Consider the following 21,940-nt stretch of genomic DNA (forward strand, 5'->3'; position numbering starts at 1 on the left):
CTCACATGGGCAGGCTGAGGGGGGAAAAAAGGCAGCAAGGGGATAGCTTTTTTTTTTTTTTCTGGTGGAGTCTGCCTAGTTCTCATGTGGCTGTGGGATGAGCTGCCTGGTCCTTCCCAGTGTGGCAGTGGTGGCCCCTGGGGCTAACCGGGCAGGGTGCTAGCATGGGTACTGTCCCAACTCACAAGCAGCACCTGCCAGATCCAACTCTTCCCTGAGTCTGCACGCTGGAAGCCCACCAGGCCTTGCTCCACACATGGGCTTCAGGAAGAGTTGAATCTGGTGGGAGCTGCCCCTGAGCTGGGGCAGCACCTGCACAGCTACCACCATGCCCATATGGCCCTGGGCATGTACATGTCTGGTGGGGACTCCCCACAGCTATGGGGCCACTCAGCCTGCTGGTAGCTCGCACCCCAGTCATGGGAGATGTGGAAAAGCTCTGGGGGGCAAAAAAATAAAAAGGATTAGGCCCCTCACTGCTTTTTTTCTCAGGAGAGTCTGCCTGCGCAAATTGCCACTGGGTTCCAGTCCTTCCCTCCATAGCAGTGGCACCCCCAGGGGCCACCTGGGCAGGCTGCTAGCATGCGGGTGACACCTTGGGAGGGAAGGACCATCCCCCCCCCATAGCTTAGGGGCCACTGGCAGCTTGCCCCCCGGCTGTATAAGAGGCAGGCTGGCTGCACCAAAAGGAAAAAAAGAGGATTGAGCTACTCGTGGGTATTTGTTTTTTGTTTTTTCCTGGTGGAGCCCATCCAGGGGGCAGGGCGGGGAGGGTGAGCTGAAGTCAGGATGTCATAGTTTTATTACTGTAATGGAAGCCCCTGAATTGAAATGACGGGTCACAATTAAAAATACACAAAATTAAAAGCCCGTTTCAGTGTAGGGGAAGTAAACCCTCCTCATGTGTACAAGCGCCCATAGAGGAAACTTGAGATAGTGTACATTTAACTTTGAAATGAGTCTTCTCATTTGTGTTGAATTCAATAGCTTCCAAGCAGGAAGTGAGACTAAGATAAACCCTCTATATGCCATTTGGAGAAATGTAAGACTTTATTTTATTTATTAGATTTTATATGTCTCCATTCCAAAAATGGCTCAGGGCTGCTTACAGTAAGAGAAAGAACATCATATACAAGCAAATGGAGTAGAATATAAAATAAAAGTTTCTTTAAACAGTATCCCTACCTAGCCTTGCTTGCTAAACTCCTACCCAAATTGGAAGGTCTTACAGTACTTCCACAAGATTATTTATGTATTCAAATGACTATACTCATCATCACTAAATTTACTCTTTATATAGAAAATACTGTTTTAAAAGAAGTCTGAAAACCTGTGCTGGATGCAGCATTCATGTGTCAACATAATCAGATGGAATGTTTATAGAAGGTGCCTAACAGATGGCACATTACAATAAATGCACAATTGAAGCTGTATATTGTACTAGAAAGGATTAATAAAGAAAGCAGAAAAGCAGTCTCCACTGTGGAGGGTGCTATATACAACTAAGCATCCAGTCCAGGGCTCTTATCTCTGGGCTGTTTCAGAGGATTATGTTTGAGATGTGAATCTAATCTCTCTTTAGCTGCATGGAAGGTTCTTTTTTAAGCTGACCTTAGCAGAGGTAAATCCATCTCCATTTTCTGAAAACAGCTGTCTCTCACAATCCAGGACTGAATATTTAACTGCTGTAAATTCTCTCAAATATATGTTATTAAGATATCTTATAAACTTTGAATCCAACCCTTTAAAAGCTTTGGCCAAATGCTTTTCCTTGACATCCATTATAAGCTGTACAAAGCCCTGTCTCAACATTGATGTTTCATTCCCAGGCATCTCTGCTGCTACTTGTAAGATCTATAACTATCCACCATCCAGCTATATCTTGCAAAGCATTTGCAGTTTAAAATACTACACAGTGAAAATCAGCAGTTTTCTTGTTATATTCTGCATAGATACCTATCAGCAAACCTGCCATATATATAGAAATGGCCAGAAATAAATACACACTAAAAAGGGAGAGGGAACATTACTCAGAATAGTTTAATGTGATGATCTGGATTTCTTTGTTCTTAGTATAAACATCAGCTGAAAAAAATGCAAGCCATTGAGGATATTATGATTTTTATGCTTGATTCATGATCCAAAACTAAGCAACAGTAAATGCACCATCTGTATATTTAATAGCTAGGGGTATATTTTTTTTCTTAATGCTTCCATCCTCTCTCTAAAGTAAGTTTGTTTTTTGTCCATATCTGCCTGTCATTCATTATCATGCTTTACTAGTCATATACTTTATTAAATGTTGATTTTAATAAGGCATTGAAGAAGCAGGCAGATCATGTTTATAAGGCTCCCTCTACAGCTATATCTATTATGGAATTACCTTGTTAATTGCCCAATAAATTTAGACTGGCTACACATGCACATTAACTACAGAGCCTTAAAAAACTGCAGCCAGATATAAAGTTATTGCTTGCAAAATCATAATAACTTTATAGTTGGTTTCTATCCAGCTTTATTAGCACATAAAGGCAGTCTGAAGCTGAGAGACCTCTGCTGCTGAGATCTTCCAGCCACTGGGAAACACAGTGAGCCCCCAAGGCTGGGAGATCATAGCCATTGAGATCTTTGTTTGCTCTATGCAGTGGCTAGGAGATTGAACCTTCTGCAGTCTCTCAGCCATTGTGATCTCCCAGACACAGGGTTCTCCACATACCCCATGGGCTAGGAGATCACAATAGTGCCCCATGACTGCTGGAACAGAGTCTCACAGCTGATGGGACTTTTGTTCCTGGCTGTGTCACAAATGGAGCCAGGGCTGAGAGTCCCCTCAGCTGCAAGACTCTCAGCTCTAGCTCTGCATAGTTTCTCTGGCTGGGAGTCATGTCAAGAGGATTGGACTCCCCCTACACCAGCAGTTAGGCACAATGGGATTTAATGCACCATCCCACAATCATGCCTCCTGCCATGCACTTGTGGCGTGGCAGGAGGTGTGATGATGCTGATTAGCCATTAGATCCCATGGCTCTTTTACCTGCATGTGTAGAAAGGGCCTAAGAAATATAGTTGTTGTAAGGATGTTTATAGAGATTTACAGTCTCCTTCATGTTTTGCTGACATTTCAGTAATTTTATCAGATCTTCCAAAGATTTCATGTACATGTTAAATAAAATGAAGAAAAGAAATTAACTTTTTGAGGCCTTTGGAAGCCAAGAGTCCTTTGGCCATATATGCCTCTGTGCAGGGCCTAAAAAAAAGAACAAGAGCCATTATATTGCAGTTACTCACAGTTCAGTTCCTTTCATCCCTCTAGCCTTACGCACAAAAGTATGAGTATCACTTACTTTATGACTTGTGGAGAAGACCAGTAGGACAGGGGTGGCTTTAGCTCCCTTTTCAAAGGAGAAGCAGAAGTCATTGCCAAATAGCCATAGGAGATAACCTGAAAAGATAGAGAGATAGCTTGTAGTGTGCAGTGTATGATGTGTACAATAACTCTAAAGGATATTTTATGAAATGAGTAAATTTGACCGTCAATTGTTTTTATTATTATTAATTTCTTGCACATTCATAGACCGCACTTCATAATTGAAAGATGACAGGAGTGACTGAAAAAGGGAAACCCATTTACATTGGATATGAACTCCTCATTCCTTGCCCAACAGCATTTGTTTGTTTGGTTTTGGGGTTTTTTGCATTGGATAAAAGTAGCAGCTCAGCATATTGTAAGTAAATAAATTAATAGAACAACTCCATGAAATATAATTATCTTCTCCTGATACCACAGTCATTAAATAAAGCATCTGAATGATTTATAAATATATTTATTTAATATGGTATACATTTTATTGCTCAAAATAAACTTGCCCAAATATTTTGCAATTTATTTCCAGGGCAAGATAAAATATTCCTTATAGCTAAGTTATGTGTTCTTGGGGTTGCCTAAGTTTATGACCTTCTTTGACTGCTTTTTCTCATTAGTCTTACAGAAAAGGAAACCTACAGTTGTCTTTTTGATAACAGATGCTAAACAAGCTAAAATTTAAGGGCATTTCAGAAAGTAATGGCTATTTCAAAATAAAAGCATTTTGTGTACAATGATCATTAATTGAACAAAATCACTTCTCTTCATAGTCATAAATGGGTGCATTTGTCAATGCCACCATCAGTGTTCCCCACTGCTATGTAAGTCCCAATAATTGCACAAAAAATCTTTTTATTTCAAAATTGTTACTTTCTTAAATACTTTTCTAAAAGGCCACCACCAAATTCTAAAACGTGGAATTTCTTTTATTTTCCATATCAGAAATGGCTCTTAAGTAAAATTTTTTAAAAAATCAAATGCTATTCATAAGTAATCTCAGTCCCTCTATCTCTCTGTGTTTCATATGACATTTTAGGATTACAAAATTTGTATATTACTATCTAAATTTGATAACCATTCGACTGCTTCAGGGGTAGCAGCATGGACTGATTTTAGATCGCCAATGAATGACCTAATTGGACAATTGTTCACAATATGTTGTACTGTCTGAAAAATTGCCCCACAATAGCAAACCAGACTCTCTGATTTTCCATTTATGAAGTGGGTGTTCACATTTTCCATTAAGTGTCTAGATGAGGGTCAGGAAGGACAAAATGTTTTTTGATAGGTCAAATCCTAGGGGATTGTAAGGTCGCTGATGATATATTTCTGCAGCAGGTTGGTATTTACCCAACCTTCCCTCCATTATTCTTCGATGCTCTTGTTATCATCATATCTTGTTATCTTTTTGGTGTATTTCCAGAAAGGTCTTCTAGATTTGAGCCTATCTGGTGGTGGTGTGGTGATGTCCTTGTTGATTGGGAGGTTTTGGTTACCGATGGCCTTATGGTATTCCCTCATGCATGTGTCATTGAGGAGGAGATGTCAGAGAGCAATGCTCACGCAGCCTGGAAGCCATGGCAATGGTATACATTGTAGCGTTCCTGATATAATCCACATAGCTGCATTTAACTGTGTATCAACAATCTGTTTATTCATGCTTTTGTTCCAGACTGGGGAGAAATACTCTTCTGCAGTGAAAACAAGTGCTAGACTAACCATTTGAACTGTGGTTGCATTAGCTCCCCATGTTGTTCCAGCCAGTTTATTCACAAGGTTAACTCATGCTTTCATTTTTTTAGCAACATTGTGTAGATGTTTACAACAGGTAAGGCTACAATTGAAAGTTCTGCCAAGGCATTTTTGGGTGATGGTGAAGTTCTGATTGGCATAGGTGTTGTTTAAATGAAATGCTGCGATGATAGTTTTCCTCAGATTTGGGTGAAGTCTCCAACACACAGAACAGTCTACAAGTAACTTGAGGTCTTTTCAAAGATTTGTCTGGACTTCAGCCTGGGTCCTTCTTTGAGTAGCAAGTACCCAATCATTGACATAGCTGAATTTCCAGCTGGTGGTGACAGGTAGATCACTTACGTATAAATTAAAAAGTGCAAGCACTGATCTTTGTGGGACACCGTTCTTTAGTAGATGGGTTCTACTGATAGTGTTTCCTAAATGGACATATCACCAGTTAGATAGGAGTGCTGATAGGAGTTGGAAGGTCTGATGACCCTTGACACTTTTGTGGTGGAATGCTGGGCTAGCGATTCCGGCACCGCTTGGGGAGCCGCGGGCTTTGCGGAGCGGGCGAACGCGCAGCTTGTGGGGCGGGATTGGAGGTTGCTTTATAGCCGCCCTCGAGGTTCGCCGAGCTGGCACAAGTAGATGACTTAGAGTACATTGTTAATTTCTATGTAATAAGTCTATAGGATGTCCATTGGTTCACAAGGTTCCGGAGCTAGCCCTTGTGTTCCAACACTTGAACCAGTCCAATGCTAGGTGCGGCTGCCAGCTCCTTAAGTCTCAGAACTGGTCAACGGCTCATTGAGATGGGATGTTAGTAGTAGAAGTTATTACAGAGCAGATATAAGGTCAAACAAAAGGTTTTATTCACTCACCTGGCCTCACCCTTTTATGAATAAGAGGGGAGGCCGGCTGGAACAAAGTTGCAGTAAATATAAGTATAGAGAGCGTAGATATGCTGTCTAAGCTACGATGAGAGGCAGTTGAGAAGCGGAGTCTCCGATGGTTCTTCAGTTACAGTATGCTGGATACAAAGGGGGTCTGTTGGTTCACGGGGTTCCAGAGCCAGCCCTTGCATTCCAACACTGGAACCAGTCCAATGCTAGGTGCGGCTGCCTGCTCCTTAAGTCCCAGAACTGGTCAACAGCTCATAAATGGGATGTTGAATACAAAACTGTAACACGGTGAGTCATTGTCGATTGTCGGGTTTTCAAGGCCTTGGTTTTCGCTGGGATACGCCCAGGCGGGGAGGCTGAGAACTGGTCTGCAGGGTGATCAGGCCTACAGAATTCTCTAGTTGTCGTCTCTGCTGTTTCCTGCTTCTTTGCCTCTTTACAGATGTTGGTTGGACTGCCTCTGTGACACTATGATATAAGCTAAGCATACAGGGATAGGATAGTTTCTTTTACACAGTAATTGCTAGGCAGACTTTCTACATAAGTTTCGTTTCTGCAGAAATGACACTTCTAGATAAGAAATGAAATTTACAGAATGCGCATGTGTAGCTTAATGCCAGTGGAGAAAAGTACAAAGCACTCATTTTGATTAACAGTCAAGACTTCAAGGTTACATAAATGTGAGAGTGCCGTGCGGCAGTTATACAGAAGAAAAAAAAATAAAACAGTTACAACTTTCAGCAGGGGGCCATCTTACCATACAGTATCATAGGCTGCTGTTAAATTGCTGAAAGCACCTCCTGTGATCTCTTTGCACTGGTATCCAGCTTCAATATGTGTAGTGAGTGCCAGCACTTGGCCATAAGTGCTGCATCCAGAGTGAAAGCCAGCTTGTTCAACTGGTATAACCTTCTCAAAAATGGGACATGTGATCCAGCAGCACTTTTTTTAGACATGTATATGTTGTGCAAAGCAGGGATATAGTGTGGACATTTTTTTGGATCCATGGTTGATTTTCTATGGTTTGGAATAGCAATGACCTTCACTTGCTGCCATATCTTGGGAATTTTGCTTGTGGCCATTATGTTGGAGAAGAGTCTAGGCAACCAACAGCATCCTTTTTGGCCAACATGTTAGGGTAGATCCCATCGAATCCTGCAACCTTCCCTGATCTGGTGTCTCTTAGGGCTTTGATGACCTCTTCTTCAGTGAAAGGAGTTGACAGGGCTGTTTTTGGTACACATTCTATCATTGATTGATGGAGCTGAGCCCTTACTTGCTATCTAGTTTGGCAATCCCAAGGGGCTTTCCATCCAACAGCAATTTTGAGGCAATGGCATTTATGGCTATATTGATGGTCTTATTTGTTAGTACTGCCACTCCTAGATGTCCCAGGAGGCTCCAAGATTTATGGTTTGAGTGTGTAAGAGAGCTTTGCCACATTCCAGGTTTCCTTAAACCAAGAATTCCTGGAACAGAAATTCACTGTGTTCACTCCAACATGGCATATATTCTACCTGCTAGCCCCTGGGCATGTGTGATTGGGCCACTTTGAGCACAAGCTTCGTGAAGCGCTCAAAATTTTCTTGTTTCGGTGGAATCTAAGAAATAGTGCGCTTGATATCCTCAGTAAAATCTTCCCAATTAGCCTTTCCAATGTTATGTCATGGCATGGGAAAGGCTATTATTGCTGGAATTTGAACCCCTATGTGTACCAGGACCGGCCTATGTTGGCTGTTCGGGAAATCACTTAATCCCATTCCTGGAGTGCACAAAGGTTCACCCAAGCTATCGTGTTTAATAAAACATTGATCAGGGTTTGAATCCTTTCTCCATCATGAGGAGTGAAAGGTGCTTTGATCTTTAGCATCAAACAGAAGGAACAGGTTTTCTATCATTGCCCAGTCAATGAACTGTTCACATTTTTTGTCATCTGTGTAGCCCCAAGCTGTGTGGTGGATGTGAAAATTGATGGCAAAAACTGCTGGATCGTTAACGGTAGGCAGCATGCTTGGAATTCATGTGGTATTTAGAGGTTTATATTTATCATGGATAAATCCCACATTTTAACAGTAGTAGCCCTAGATGTACTGTTTTCTGGATTTGTTGTGATGACATCTTTAAGACCGGATTTCACATACCTTGCTAGTCCATGTTGGGGATAATGGTGGTTTGTGACTAGAAGAAATCCCGGGATCTTCATTTTTAAGGCTCTTTAAGTGCTAGTTTTATGGGTTTCTTGAAGCACTATCATCTCAGTCTTAAGGAGTTTGAAGATTCTTCCCAAGGAATCACACTTGGGCCTTGAGGCTCTCCACCTTGAAGGCTAGGTACAGATAGTTAAAAAGCCCAAGGTTGAATAGATTTAGCCGTTGCAGGTTAGGCTAAGATGCACATAGTAAATGGAAACAGAAGTGAACAGCCATTTACTTTGGATTTGGGAAATGTGGCTTCTATCCTGTAGTGGCTCAGGCCAGAAGCTAGGGGGGTGCTAGAGCATGGATCTCTGGGTGTGTGTTCACTTTCTTTTCCTGCTGCCCCTGAGATTTCTGGGTTTTGCAGGACCTCATCCAGGGTTTGCCTGGGGAGCAGTCCTCCCATGTTGACTATGTGGCATCTCTAGCTGGGCTTCTCTCCCTCTCCCTCCCCCCACTCCCCAGTTCCTTATCAGCCTGCCCTCACTGCTCCAGCTAGGAAACCCCGTTCTCTAGTGCAGACAGTCCAGCCCAGCCAAGGGCTAGAAAGTATGCTGCGATGCTGAGGGACTATGATTTAACTTGAAGCAGGAAGGGATATGGGCCAGAGGTTTCATAAACCAGCTTGACCCAGATCAGTTAAGTCTGATACTATATTCAACTAGGTTTATCTTAAACCAGTTTCAGCCATTTTGAAGCTGGTTTATGTGCACTGAACTTATGTTGTGTTTTAGGTTTAAACCAGTTTTTAAACACTTAAATGAGTTTACATGTAACTTCTGTCCCTAACCTAAGTGGCACACATGTGGTGGTCCCACATTGCGATGTTTGGCCTAGAAAAAGGTATTAGGCATTGTCATCCTGATTAGGAGCCCTTTACAGGCATTTGTTCATTGAGTTAAAGACATTGGCTCTGCTTTAGCATATAACAGGGAAGACTGCTAGAAGGTTGTCATCTTCTTCCTCAGCATCTCAGTCAGTCAAATGCTTATTTGGCATCTTCTTCCCCATCAACTCAGTCAAATGCATCCTTTTGAAAACCACTAATGAAGGAAGTTCTACAACTTCACTGGTCAGTCTATTCCACTGTTTTACTGTTCTACCATCAAGAAAGTTTTTCCTGAGATCATCATTAGAGTAATTAAAGTCTTTTCCCTTTGTATTCAAACCCAAATTCTATACAAATATACCTATGTTATCCGTTATGAGAAGTCCTACTGACTTCACATGACTTTAGAGGAATCAATAGAAATAGTCACAATACATAACATTAAATGGGTGTAAATGGAAACTAATTAGTAGAGTTCAATTGCAGAGGAGGAAGACAGTGGTGAATTTAATATCTTGAAAAGCGGAAGTGGAGGAACTTCAGAGGACTGGCGTAAGAGGTATTTGAGAAAGCGAGAGATATGAGAAACTCTGTGGCTTTTGGATTTAATGTACTCCCTGATGTGTTGTTTTCATTTATATCTTCCCCAGGAACTATGGAAAGTTAGTAGGTGGGGTGGATAAGCAGAAGGAAAAGCTTTATAAATGTTAACTAAAGTAGAAGGAAAAAAATGATTTTATTTTGGAGCAAATCCAAATTTCATTTAAATTGTTTCTATGAATGGACTTTCAGACAAAAATATCACCCTATTTTTTTTTCCTTTGGTTCATGGACAGTGATGATTCAAGTAAACCCATGCAGATCACATCCAAAGGATATTAAAAATTAGAACAATGCATGAAATCTGTTTTACAGTCTACTCCAAATAGCTGCTGTTTCTGAACAGGCCATCTCTTACTGTGTTGTGAACACAAATAAAATATTATGCAGTGTTTTAGTGTAATTTTAATGGAAGGCATGTAACTAAAGTTCTTATGTTTAAAATATATCTATATGATAGAGGTTTATTGACAAAACTGTACTTATAATTCATTGAAAGTGTACTTTGGCTACAATGCACATAGCAAAACTCTTGCTTATATATAACTTGTGGCCACTGAAATTATCATTAAGAATTTCCAGTTGGTGTTTAAAAACAATGTGATTTCTATTTATCTCCACTGTTTGCTGATTTGTAAGCACTTCAGGAAATTCCATCCTCTGGCCATCATGGCATATACTTTTTTATTCGCATATCTAGCTGGTAACTCAGAGACTCAAATGACTGCAGAATTAAAGAAAATTAATTCAGGAACTATCCAGAGAGAGTTTGTGTAATTCCAGTTGTTAGGAAAGCAGCTTGCTTTGTCAGTTCAGAACAATTCATTAATTTAGATGCTGGCTTCTAGGCACTATTTAGACCGCAGGTTGGATTTAGAAGATAAATGGTGAAAAAGGAGGTTTCCTGCCTACCCAAGGTGATTTTTTTTTTACATCAGCTGTAAGCAGACTTTGTTTGCAAATTGTGTGAGCTAACCTTTTATTACATGGAAAGGTCACAAAGTGACTAATGATAGAATGATAAGAACAATGATATCTCATTTTAAAAATGTAATTAAAGTAGGGAATTTTTAGAGCCCTATGGTATTTTACTGCCACTTACAGACATATAAAAATATAATTGCCACTAATACATCTCTTTAATATTAGTTTTAACTTGTACTTTCATGGATTCCTGTTTCATTTATATACTTTCTGCATGGAAGAAGACAATTCTATTATACAACATACACTTTGCCTGATACAATCAACCTGTCTGAGATGAGATTCTGCAGTAAAAATATCTTTGAATTAACATTTTCTACAGTATTAACCATTCTGCCCAAATGGGCACCCTCAGTCTGAAGCCTTGGGACACATATCACATTTTTTGGTCATCTTTATAACCTGTAGGGCGATAGTTTCCACTAAGATTTTTCATCCCAGACAATAACTAATGACTCCAGACTGCAAACATTAGCTCACACTCATGTATCTGTTGACTTCAGTAAGAGTAGGTATGGGAATAAAAATATGTGGGAGCATGTTAAAGCATGAGGTCCTACTAATTTATAATACATTGCACACATCTTTAAGCATGATTCATGCAGGTGTAGTGATAGGATTGAAACAAAACTACCAGATCCAAACATCCCTAAATGTTGGAAAATTTTGGAGCTGGATCTACAGTTAAGTAATCCTCAATTCAAAGCATGTCTTAGATCTGGATCTCAATTTTTATTAAATTTGATAGCAAGTCAGTGGGATAAGTAAATCATGAAAAAGATCTCATTAAAAAATGAAACTTTTATGCAGTTTTAAAATGTTTGGTTAACTGTTTTTGTTCTCAAAATCATTTGTATTTTTATCATATTTCTACACTGATTAGTGGAGCTAGATTGTATATATTATTTCCAATTTAACCTGATGAAGAACTTTATGTATATACAGCCCAGTTCATTTTGTTCATAAAATGTCTGTTCTAACATTTCTAACCCATTCTTCTCGGTTGCTGCACTGTCTGTTTTTTGGGGGATAAGCGTCTAACTTTCTGAACTACCAGAAATAACTGTGTTCATTCATCCTTTTTTGTGCACTGGAGGTGTGTCTACATGAGACATTTACTATGGAGCTTCCTAATTAGCTCTTCAGTAAATGCCTCTGTCTGTACCTGTGTCCCTATTAGGGCACACAAAATTATTAAACTCTCGAGGAAGCTAATACTTGTAAATACAAGTACTAGCTTTCTCTGGAGATTTTTTTTTTTTTTTTGTATGCAGCAGCACGTGTAGATACTGCCTGGGTACCTAGGACACAAGGGTGCTTCAGTGTGGGGACTGCCTATCAGCTACCTCCACGTAGAAGCACCCTTGTGCCCTGGCACACCCCTCCACAGTACATTGAGCTTGGTCAGAGTAGTCCCTGGCTGCTGCCAGCCATTGCTGCTCCAACTGGGCTCAGCGTACTGTGCATGAATAAACACCACAGCAATATACTCTGTAGTTGTTTCTGGGTACATGTTTAAATAGTGTACCTGGGAGCAAAAAAAATCTGCAGCAATAGATTTATTTGTGTGCATTAAGTATACTTATACATGTGTCCTGGGTATAACTGAAGCATACTAGTGTTTTGAATGAGTCTTCCAGGAATTTGCCAGACTTTTAAATAGATACCTCTTCTTAGATTAGTGCTTTTAAGTTGCCAAACATTTTGGACACTCAACTTTGAAGAAAGATGTTTTTCCATGAGTAGGTGGTTTTTAATCTTGAAAAACACTTAAATGGCCTCAGTTTGAATACTTAAAATATTGAACACCAAAACTTTCCAGTCACTTTTGAATTTTTGAGTATAGTCTCTGATGGCGAAGGGTACAGACTGAGTGCCAAGGGGTTTCTATGCCAGGCACCAGTATAAATAATTCTCTAATTTGGAGTACAGAGTAACAAATTTAACTTGCATCTATTCTCTGATTCCTTTTTTTTTTTTTTTGATTCTCCAGGGAAAGAGAAAGACATGCCATTGAAAGATAAAGTCTAGATTAGGCACTGGATTAATGAAATAAGAAAACTTTAATACATAGAAATCTCTATGATTATCAAATAGAACTAACAATTATGTGGAATAATATAATTAAGTTACTCAGTTGTAAAAAATCACAGATACATACCATTGTCTTTTGTACGTATTGGACTCAGAATTATTCCCTGGCAAATATAAAAATATGTTAATACACAGAAATGACCTCACAGAGGAACTATTTTTCATGCAGTGCCATCTAAGCTGTTTATAGCCTCAGAAAAAGAACATAATGAGTTTGGTGAGTTAAGTGACATCTATATTTCAAGTATTGCCAGTCCTCATAATTTGTTTTCCATTTTCCTTGCTCCTGTGTTACTCAGGAAAAACTAGAATTGAATACCAATTAGAGATTCAATAAATATTTGATGCTTGCTTTTTACTTTTTAAAGCAAACTTTTAAGTTTTTTTTTCTAACTGATAACTCTTTACAGTATCTTACACTGCACTTTGTGAATAATGTTATTGAATTAATATTTTTCTGGAGTATGCTCATGACTCCAGGAGACTACTATGTTGATACGTGAGGCATCTCCCTATTAATATTGTTCTCAGTGGTACATGTATATTATTACTATAGACATTGAAGCCCATCTTCAAAAAGCCATAAGTTGCTTAACTCTCATAGATTTCAGTGGCAGTTTTAGACCTAAATACCTTTAAGAATCTTGGCCTGAATAGTAGTGTAAGTTGTCCCTTTTCCCTAGGTCAAATTTGAAACAAACCATCTTGTATGCAGTTAGCATAAGCTCAGTAAGTTAGGACTATGAGATAAATGAACATGTAGCAGACAGTGGGCACATCTACATGAAATGTTTACTGCAGAGCCAACTAATTAACTCAACAGTAAATATCTCAGTGTCTACATGTGTGTCCCTACTAGGGCACAGGAAATTAATAAACTCAGCAGCAGGATAGTATTTGTAAATACTGGGTTTTTTTCATGCACAACAGCACATGTGTAGATGCTGCCCCAGTTGGCTGGGGCACAATACTGGCCCACACTGGAGCACCTTTATTCCTCAGCCAGCCCCTCCATAGCACATTGAGCCTGGCCAGAGCCAACACTGATGCTGTTGGTAGGGCTGGTGCCCCCCCGACACTGTTGGTGTCGGTGGCTTCTGTGGGTGCCCCCCCAGATTCAGGAGGCACCAGTCTCTCACGTTTCTAGTCCTGGGAGAACATTCAAACAGCACACTCAGGAGCAACAAATTCGGAAGCAATAAACTGTGGAGTTTATTCATATGCACTAATTACACACGTAGATTCATCCAGTTTACTACAGTCACTAATCTAATAACAGGAAAAAAAAGAAAGAAGAAAATGACAAAAGTGCCAACTGTCTCAACTTTCAGGGCTGAGTTCTGGTGTTCACCAAATATGAAAAACTAAGTTCAATCAAGTGATTCTGCCTAAACTTTTTGAGGCCATGCAGAGTTGTTCTATTTCAGCTGATAAGCTGGTTTAATATAGTGCAATATTTCCTGGTACTTCATAAATATACTTATGCTTCCAGTTTAAAAGTAGGACTGCTTCTGGTTCAAGGGCATCATGTAGCCTGTATGAACATGGCTATTCTGTTTTGTTTTGAACTGGAAGTAGCATAGCTACATGTCTGTGGTGCTGTGGCTGGGTTCATTAACTCGGCTTCTTAGCAAACTAAACCACCCGGTTCTGGAGGTTTGTGGAGCATCCAGGATTATGTTCTTGATTTTTTCTGCCCTGAGGTGCTCTCTTTAATGAAAAGTTTCTTTATTAATGTAACTACATTAGAAGTAAGGGGGAGACAGAGAAACAGAAAAAGAGAGAAAATACCAGATAATGCAGGGAAGACTGACTGACTACCTTCCTTGGTTCAGGCCATGTATTTGTACCAGGATAATCACAGCTCTCCCAGTATAAACTATGAGCATACGGGCATTCACACAGTTTCACCTAGAACAAAAACGGCAGTTTTGACAGAAAAAAAATAACCCCTAACTCAGTAGAAATTTCTCTCTGGAGAATTTTCCCACCACTTGACTCTTCTTGGGGAAACAATCCCCACACTTTCCCAAGACTAGGTCACCCCATTCTGGAGAGGGCATGGGGAACATTTGCTGTTCATCTCCTTCCAGTGCTAGGAAGGGTCAAATGGCAAGGAAAGACTCCCATGCCTTCTCCAGACTGAAGTAACCCCAGTCTGGAGAAGGTTTGGAGGGCAGCTTCTCCTGCCACTCCTATAGGCTAGGAGGAGAGGAGGAGCAGCAGCTGCTGCTCCCCACCTGTTCCCCAAACTGGAGTCACTGGTCTAAGGGAGGATGTTTGCTGGGCTGCTCTTCTTCTCAGTCCTCAGTAGGGGTGTGTGAAGTGGGCAGTATTTGGGCTAAATCTCCTTTGAATCGAATCAGTGACCGAAGCTTCGCACAGCCCTAGTCCCCAGCCACTAGGAGTCAAGTGGAGGAGCAACCTCTCTTTACTTCCTGCCCGGTCCTCAGAGTCCCCACTAGAATTTATCTCCATTGATAAAAATAATTTTTGTTACAAAAGTATTTATTTGTTACCAAGTATCTAACACAATTAATTTAATAAGGATATAGGAATACAACTCAGAATAAAGGAAGAACAAGCTAATGCGCATTTAGATAGGATAGATTAGAGATCAAGGTGGCAAGGCATGATTAAATTCATCCAAGGTTCTGGGACAGACATTGCATAAATGAGTTTGAGCCAAATCAGGTAAGTCTGATACTACATTCAACCACGTTTACCTCCGACTGCTTTCAGTAATTTTCAAATTGGTTTATATGCACTGAGCATCTGTTCTGTTACAGATTTAAACCAGTTTCTGATCACTTGAACCAGTTTATGTATAATGTCTGTCCCTAGCCTTGGGGATTTACCAAAATAATCTCTGAACCAATGCTTTTTATCTTTACCCCAAGAAAAGTGAGGAAAGTTTTTGTAGGTTGCATAGTATAGTAATACTTTGTACTTTTTCAAAGAGGGGGGGAAGGGACACAGAACCCAGATAACTATAGACCCGTTAGCCTAAATTTCCTTTCCAACACAGTTTTATTCCTGGCTGGATTATAGTCAGTTTTTCATTAACAACTTGGATAATGAAAGAGAGAATGTGCTTATAAAATTTGCAGATAATACCAAAGTGGAAGGGCTGTAAGCACACTGGAGAACAGGATCAGAATTCAAAATCATCTTGACAAATTGGATAATGTTTTTGCAATCAACAAGGGAAATTCAATAAAGACAAGTGCAGTGTGCTGTACTAGGAAAGGAGAAATCAAATCTTCATATACTAAATGAGGAACAGCTGGCAAAGCAGAAGTATGGTAGAAAAAGATCTATGGATTATTGTTGACCCAGGTATATTTATGATCTACTGTGCTATGCTGCTTCAGAAAAGGCAACTCTCATCCTGCTATGTATTAACAGAAGTGTTATGTATAAGGCATGGTAAATAATTCTGCTCTGTGCATATGGAGTATTGTGTCCTTAGGCTGCAAGCTGAAGGAATATTTAAAGTATCTGGAGAGACACCAAAAAAAAGAAAAAAGAAAACAAAAAAGATAAGAAACGGAAAAAAAAGCTCTGAGACAAATTGAAAGATTTGATTTCTCTCTTCTAAGAAGGAAAAAAAACTAAAGAAGTCAGGACAATTGTATGTAAAAAGTGCTTTACAGGAGAGCAATAAATTATTATCTAAGTCCACTTGGAGGAAGGAAAAGAAGAAATCACCTTAATTTGCAGCGAAGAAGTTCCAAAATGAATATTACAGAAAACTTTCTTCTCTGTTAGGGTAACAAAACAGTGAAATAAACTGCATAGAGCTGTTATAAGAGTCAAGAATTCTTGAGGGTGTTATCTTTGTGTTGTACCAACTGTACATTTGGTACAGATATAGGTAAACTTTCAGGTATCATAGGGTGCATCTACACGTGTTTTATTGCAGAGTTGACTAGGTAGCTCTGCAGTAAAGTATAACCATCCACATGTGCACCAGTGTTAGGATGCAGTAAATTAATTAACTGAAACATAAGATAGTGCTGTGGGGGACAGCACTATCTCACCGTGGAGTAATTAACAGTGATTAAATGCTCATGTGGATGGTGACCACCATATGCAAATTGCACCTGGTCAGCCCAGGCAGCTAGGGGCCAAACCCTCACCTTCTGCCAGCCCCTCTGTCACCTGACACTGCCACCCAGAGCTGGGGGGTGACCCCCAAGGCCCCCTGTTAGCTAAGGGCTTCTCTGCCCTGGCTCTAATTGCTGCAGTCTTGGGTTTATAAATGTAAATGATGTTAACAGTGACACAAACTGCTCTGCAGTTTATTGTGTTACCTTAATAGCATTTGTAGATGTAACCACAATATTCTTCCTTAGGCCTCTGTTGTAGAATTTCTTCATTAGCAATATTTAAGGAAAGGTTAGACCAGGGGTCAGCAATGTTTTGGGGCAGAGTGCTGAAAACACCTGCAGTCTCAACTTGTAAGAAGTTGGCATATCAGAGGTGGGCAGCAGGAGAGCTGCATGGGGCCTGATCCGTGTTGTGGCAGTGCAGCCCTGACCCCTTTCCTGCCCTCTGTTCCGAGGCATGTGTATACCCACTGCCAGCAGAGCCCTGGTGCAGCTCCTTGAAGCCTCCTGGCTGCCTGCCACAGCTGGTCCAGGCTCTGGGCAGGCCCCTGCTGCTTGCCACGGAGCCTTGGCTGCTCACAGCAGGTGGCAGGGAGACTGCAAGCAGCTTCACTGAGGTCCACAGAGCCCTGGCCCAGATCGTTGCCAGTATGGGGTGCACGCACACTTCAAGGTAGACAGCAAGAAAGGGGCTGGGACTCCACTGCCAAAACAAGGATTAGGCTTCTTGTGGCTCTCCCACCATCAGCCCTGAGTGTGCATTCCAAGCAAGATGCCTCCACATGCCATGCTCTAGCATGCATGCCAGGGTTTGCCTACCCCTGGGTTAGACAAACATTTGGAAGTAATGGTTTAGTTATACTTAAACCTGCCTCTCTGCAAGCGGATTGGAATAGTCCAGATATGACTCTGCCACTACTATACTTGTGTCTCAACCTCTCCTAGATACTCACTTTTATACTACCTTTGGTGTGTAAAATCAGATTACAGGGGATTGTGTCCCTGAAGCCAATTTATGTAAAAACCCTAAGTCAAACTTTGTTACTGCCATCTGGTGCCTTACAGAAAAGTCATACATATTAGGCCTGTGCAAGGCAGCTAGTATTCACTTTGGATTTGGCTGATTCAGGGGACAGTGATTCGATTCAGTGATTTGAATCATTGTCCCAAATTGATTCTGCCCAATCTGATTCAGAGATTCGGCCACTACCAAATCAGCCAACTCTCCAAATTAAACAGGGCCCTCCCCTGCCCCACTCTCCCAGCCCCATCAATGGCTGCCTTGCCCAGTGCCCCCCCCAAAAGCCCCGCACTCACCAGCTTCTGCCAGGTGGGGGGCCATCCCTGCTGCCCCCCACTGCCCTTTGCTGTGTGTGGGGGCTCTGCTATGAGCCCCCATTGGCCCTGACAGATGGTGCAGCAGCCAATGAGTGTAGGTTTGTTGTTTGTTTTTTTTAAAGTCCTGGGACACTGGGGCCAGGTGGGGCAACCATTGACAGAGCTGGAAGAGTGGGCGGGGGTCAGGGGCTACTCAGGGTGGCTGGGAGAACAGGCAGGGGATGGGGCCTGGTGGGAGTCCCCCCCATGGTCCCCTCCCCACTCCTCCAGCCTCCACTCTCCTGCCCCCTACTTACCAGCATGGAGTCCAAGTCCAGCTCCCTGCAGTGTGGCAAGCGGGGACTACCCAAATCACCGAATCTCCAGATCTCCTCCAAATCTTTTTCCAAATTGATTTGGAGGCTTCAGATCAATTCAGACCTTTTTATTGGTTTCCTGATTCAATTTGGATTTGGAAATTTGGCTGCTGAATTGGGCCAAATCTCCTCCGAATCAAATCAGCAACCAAAGTTTCATACATCCCTAATATGTGTGCCTGTTCTTCCTTCACTGTAGGGGAAGCTTTCACTTATATCAGAGGAAGAGCCATTCCTATATGGATAGTTACCATAGAGAAGCTGACACATCTATTCCTGTCCCCTAAAATATGTTCTTTTTTCCAGACCCTCCATCAAAACTGAAATGTTACACAGAAACACATAAGATCTATTTTTTGCACAAATGAAGAATGAAATCACTCTGAACCTTTGAAATAATGCCAGAATTGTGTTTTGGCCCTCACATTTCAGATTCTGCACCCTGACTTGGGCATAATTCCCACTGAAATGAATGGGAGCTTTGCCTTTGTGTATAATCAAGAAAGATTGCACAATTTGGCTCCTCAGTCATAACCATGTGTTTAGTTCTGCAGGGAGGTATTTGCATATAATAAAGCTTTTAAATTAAATCTGCAGAACATTAATGTTGCCCCTATGTTAACTGTACACTTAGTAGAAATGATAGGCAATTTCTGCTGAGGTCTTTATATTAAACTGTGCTGCCACAATTTAAATACAAAAATAATTAGTATAAAGAGGTATTAATGGTTACAGATTATCAAATGATAATGTTACCACTAATATGTATTGCTAATTTATGAGTTTTTTTGTGAAAAATGAATTGAATTTGATTAACTCAAAGAACTGCAAAATAATTTTGTAACATGGTAGCTTTATTATTTTGTTCTTGGGTTTTTTTTCCCCTTCAGTCGTGACATAAAAAGAAAATGACATCAACTACACATGTTATTGTCATATTTTAGTTCATCAATAAGGAAATTCAAAAAGCATAGAATGCTAATTAAAACTGTGGGAAGCAATAAGTGGGAGGAAAGCAACTATCTCTAATGATGCTAACCTTACATTTTGTGTTAATGTTTTCATTTAAAAACCTGTTTTCTGGGGTCTATTCAGCCGTATACTTTTATGCTGGGATAAAAATGAATCAGGAATCAGCCTAAATACATCTTATTAGTAACTTTGACTTATTTTCTTAAATTGAGCCATAACAAAAAAATAAGGCACCTGAGATCAGTATGAAGTTACAAACTGTGTAGCTGCTGAGAATCCTAGAAATCAACTTCTAGTTGAGAACAGAAAATATTCCAGAATGCTAAACCCATGTAAACTGAAATACAGAATGAACTATTGTACCTATTTCAAAAAGCAAGTTAATTATACCTTCAGAATGAGTAAGGTGGGAGAAGTGATCTGGTAGAGGGAAAAACACGTTGTGGGTTGAACTTCATTGTAGCTGGATTTGGGTAGCTTCAGAATAGTATAGTGGTAGCTAGTTAGGATGAACTGTGTAATGTGCCCTGGAAGTCTTTTCCTGATACTCATGTGGGTTGGCTGTGTTTCTTTAATTGCTACCTTTGGGTGGCTAGGGAACTTGACTGTTGGTGTCAAATATTGGGGGCAGGGTGCAGGTATCTCCCCAAAATGAGGTTTTTGGCCCTTCAATCCAGTTAGTTATGGTCAAGTGATTCTTTTGGGTTTGCTTGGTTTTTTCCTTGGCTTAATTTTTCCTAAGATGCTCGGACCTTAAGTCCAGTGGTTTCAAGGAGTAAGAGGAAGGGAACAGTTTCCATACTTTCATCTTTTGAACACTTTTTCATTGTGTTTCCTCTTTCAGTAGGACCCTGAGAAGGAGCAGGGCAGAAGGTATTTGAAGAATAGTAAGTCTTCCATATGCATCTTGTCTCTAGCAGTCTCTCCCTCATCCTTCTCTGTGTAGAACAAGTCATCTGCTCCTCTTTTTCTATTTTTTAATAAAAGCTAGAAAATGAATGTTTATTGATAAACATTTCTGTTTATGTTAAAACTAGTTTAAAAAAAAATTACCAAAATGAAATGTAATCATTGACATAGTTTTGGAAACTAAAATTTTGGGGAAAGCTTCTTTCTTTCTTTCGTTCTTTCTTTTGTTCTTTCTTTAGTTTTTTCTCTTCCCACCCCTTTTCCCCCCTGCCCCTGGAAAAAATAGATCACTTTTCACTGGGGCTTTTATTTATATATATATATTGGTTAAACAAAAAATGTGTGTGTATATTTATATATTTATATATATTAAAAATATCCAAATCAAATGTATTCATTGATGTGTATAATGTTTAATATTAATTATATATGTATAATTCATTTTATTATATATATATATATATATAAAAATAATATGAAACATGTCATATATATATTTCCCCCCACCAAAAAAATAGCTGCTTTCACCTTGTTTATTTCCTAATAGAGTTCTGTGGAAGGAAGTGCTTATATCAGTGCTAGTTCCACATATACCTCTAAGAATATATTTTTTCCACTCCTAAAAAGTCTTTGCAGTGCTATCAAGTTTTTAATCAAGATCAATATATGGAATCTTTTTGGACTTTAAAATGCTGGAACAGTGGTAGATGATTAGCAAAGTTTTCAGGACAAATTTACCCAATTTGCATTATGTCCACCAGTATTTTTACTTGCATATTTTTCAGTTTGCCATAACAGCCCATTTTCAATGACAGACAAAAATACTAAATTGCTGAGTTGTTTAGTTAACAAAAAACATAAGCATAAAGCCCCATATCTAGTATACTTTATCACAACAGACCATATTAGTTTTCATGAATTCATTCCAGATTTATATACATAATTTATTATTGTGACAGACATAATTGGTTTTGTATTTTTGAAATTGTATAAAAAGGGAAATAGAAAACTAAACAATGTTCAAGTGATAAGATAGACATATAGGTAAGGCATTTCATAATTAAGGCTGATGGCTGTTCTCAAAAATTATTCAGATGCTCCTAATACACTATTATCCCAAACTACATACAGCATATGCTGCAAATGGTTTGGAACAACCATGTAGATAAGGGACAGAGAGTGACCTTTAGGTCCCAATTCAGCAAAGCATCAAAGTTTAATTTTAATATACAGCAACTTTCTACATATTAGAATTTTTTACTTATCAATCCGGTAAGTTGCTTTTCTTTTCTTTTTCCCCATGAGAAATTGGTTCCAATGTGAATCAGATTCTGCTTGAAGACAGCTCCCAATTTCCACTGACTTAAATGGAAGCAGGATCTGGTTACATGTTAGTAAATCAAAAATTGCAGTAACTTTTTTGAGATGGTAAATATGATGAACAACATCTTGGTTGCCTTAGTCAACAGCTTATATTCTTAAAAAGGCAAGGCTCTGGTCCATCTGTCAGAAAAAAAAACCATCATTTGTATCTGAAGAGCTCAGCAG

General features: G+C 39.9%; 1 long non-coding RNA gene across 1 annotated transcript in view; it reads right to left on the reverse strand.

Moving 5' to 3' along the window:
- Positions 1 to 2,657: 2,657 nt before the first annotated feature.
- The window catches only part of LOC149864162 (uncharacterized), a 96,086-nt gene continuing 76,803 nt past the window's right edge, over positions 2,658 to 21,940 (reverse strand). The window contains exons 3-5 of the long non-coding RNA XR_016442764.1: positions 12,773 to 12,809; positions 3,345 to 3,442; positions 2,658 to 3,247 (exon numbers count right to left, since the gene is read on the reverse strand). This is a non-coding gene — a long non-coding RNA (uncharacterized LOC149864162). The remainder of the gene's footprint in view (positions 3,248 to 3,344; positions 3,443 to 12,772; positions 12,810 to 21,940) is intronic.

Source organism: Crocodylus siamensis, chromosome 5 (assembly GCF_052110815.1).
Source record: "Crocodylus siamensis isolate JL-2025a chromosome 5, ASM5211081v1, whole genome shotgun sequence".
In the NCBI taxonomy this organism is placed as follows: Eukaryota; Metazoa; Chordata; order Crocodylia; family Crocodylidae; genus Crocodylus; species Crocodylus siamensis.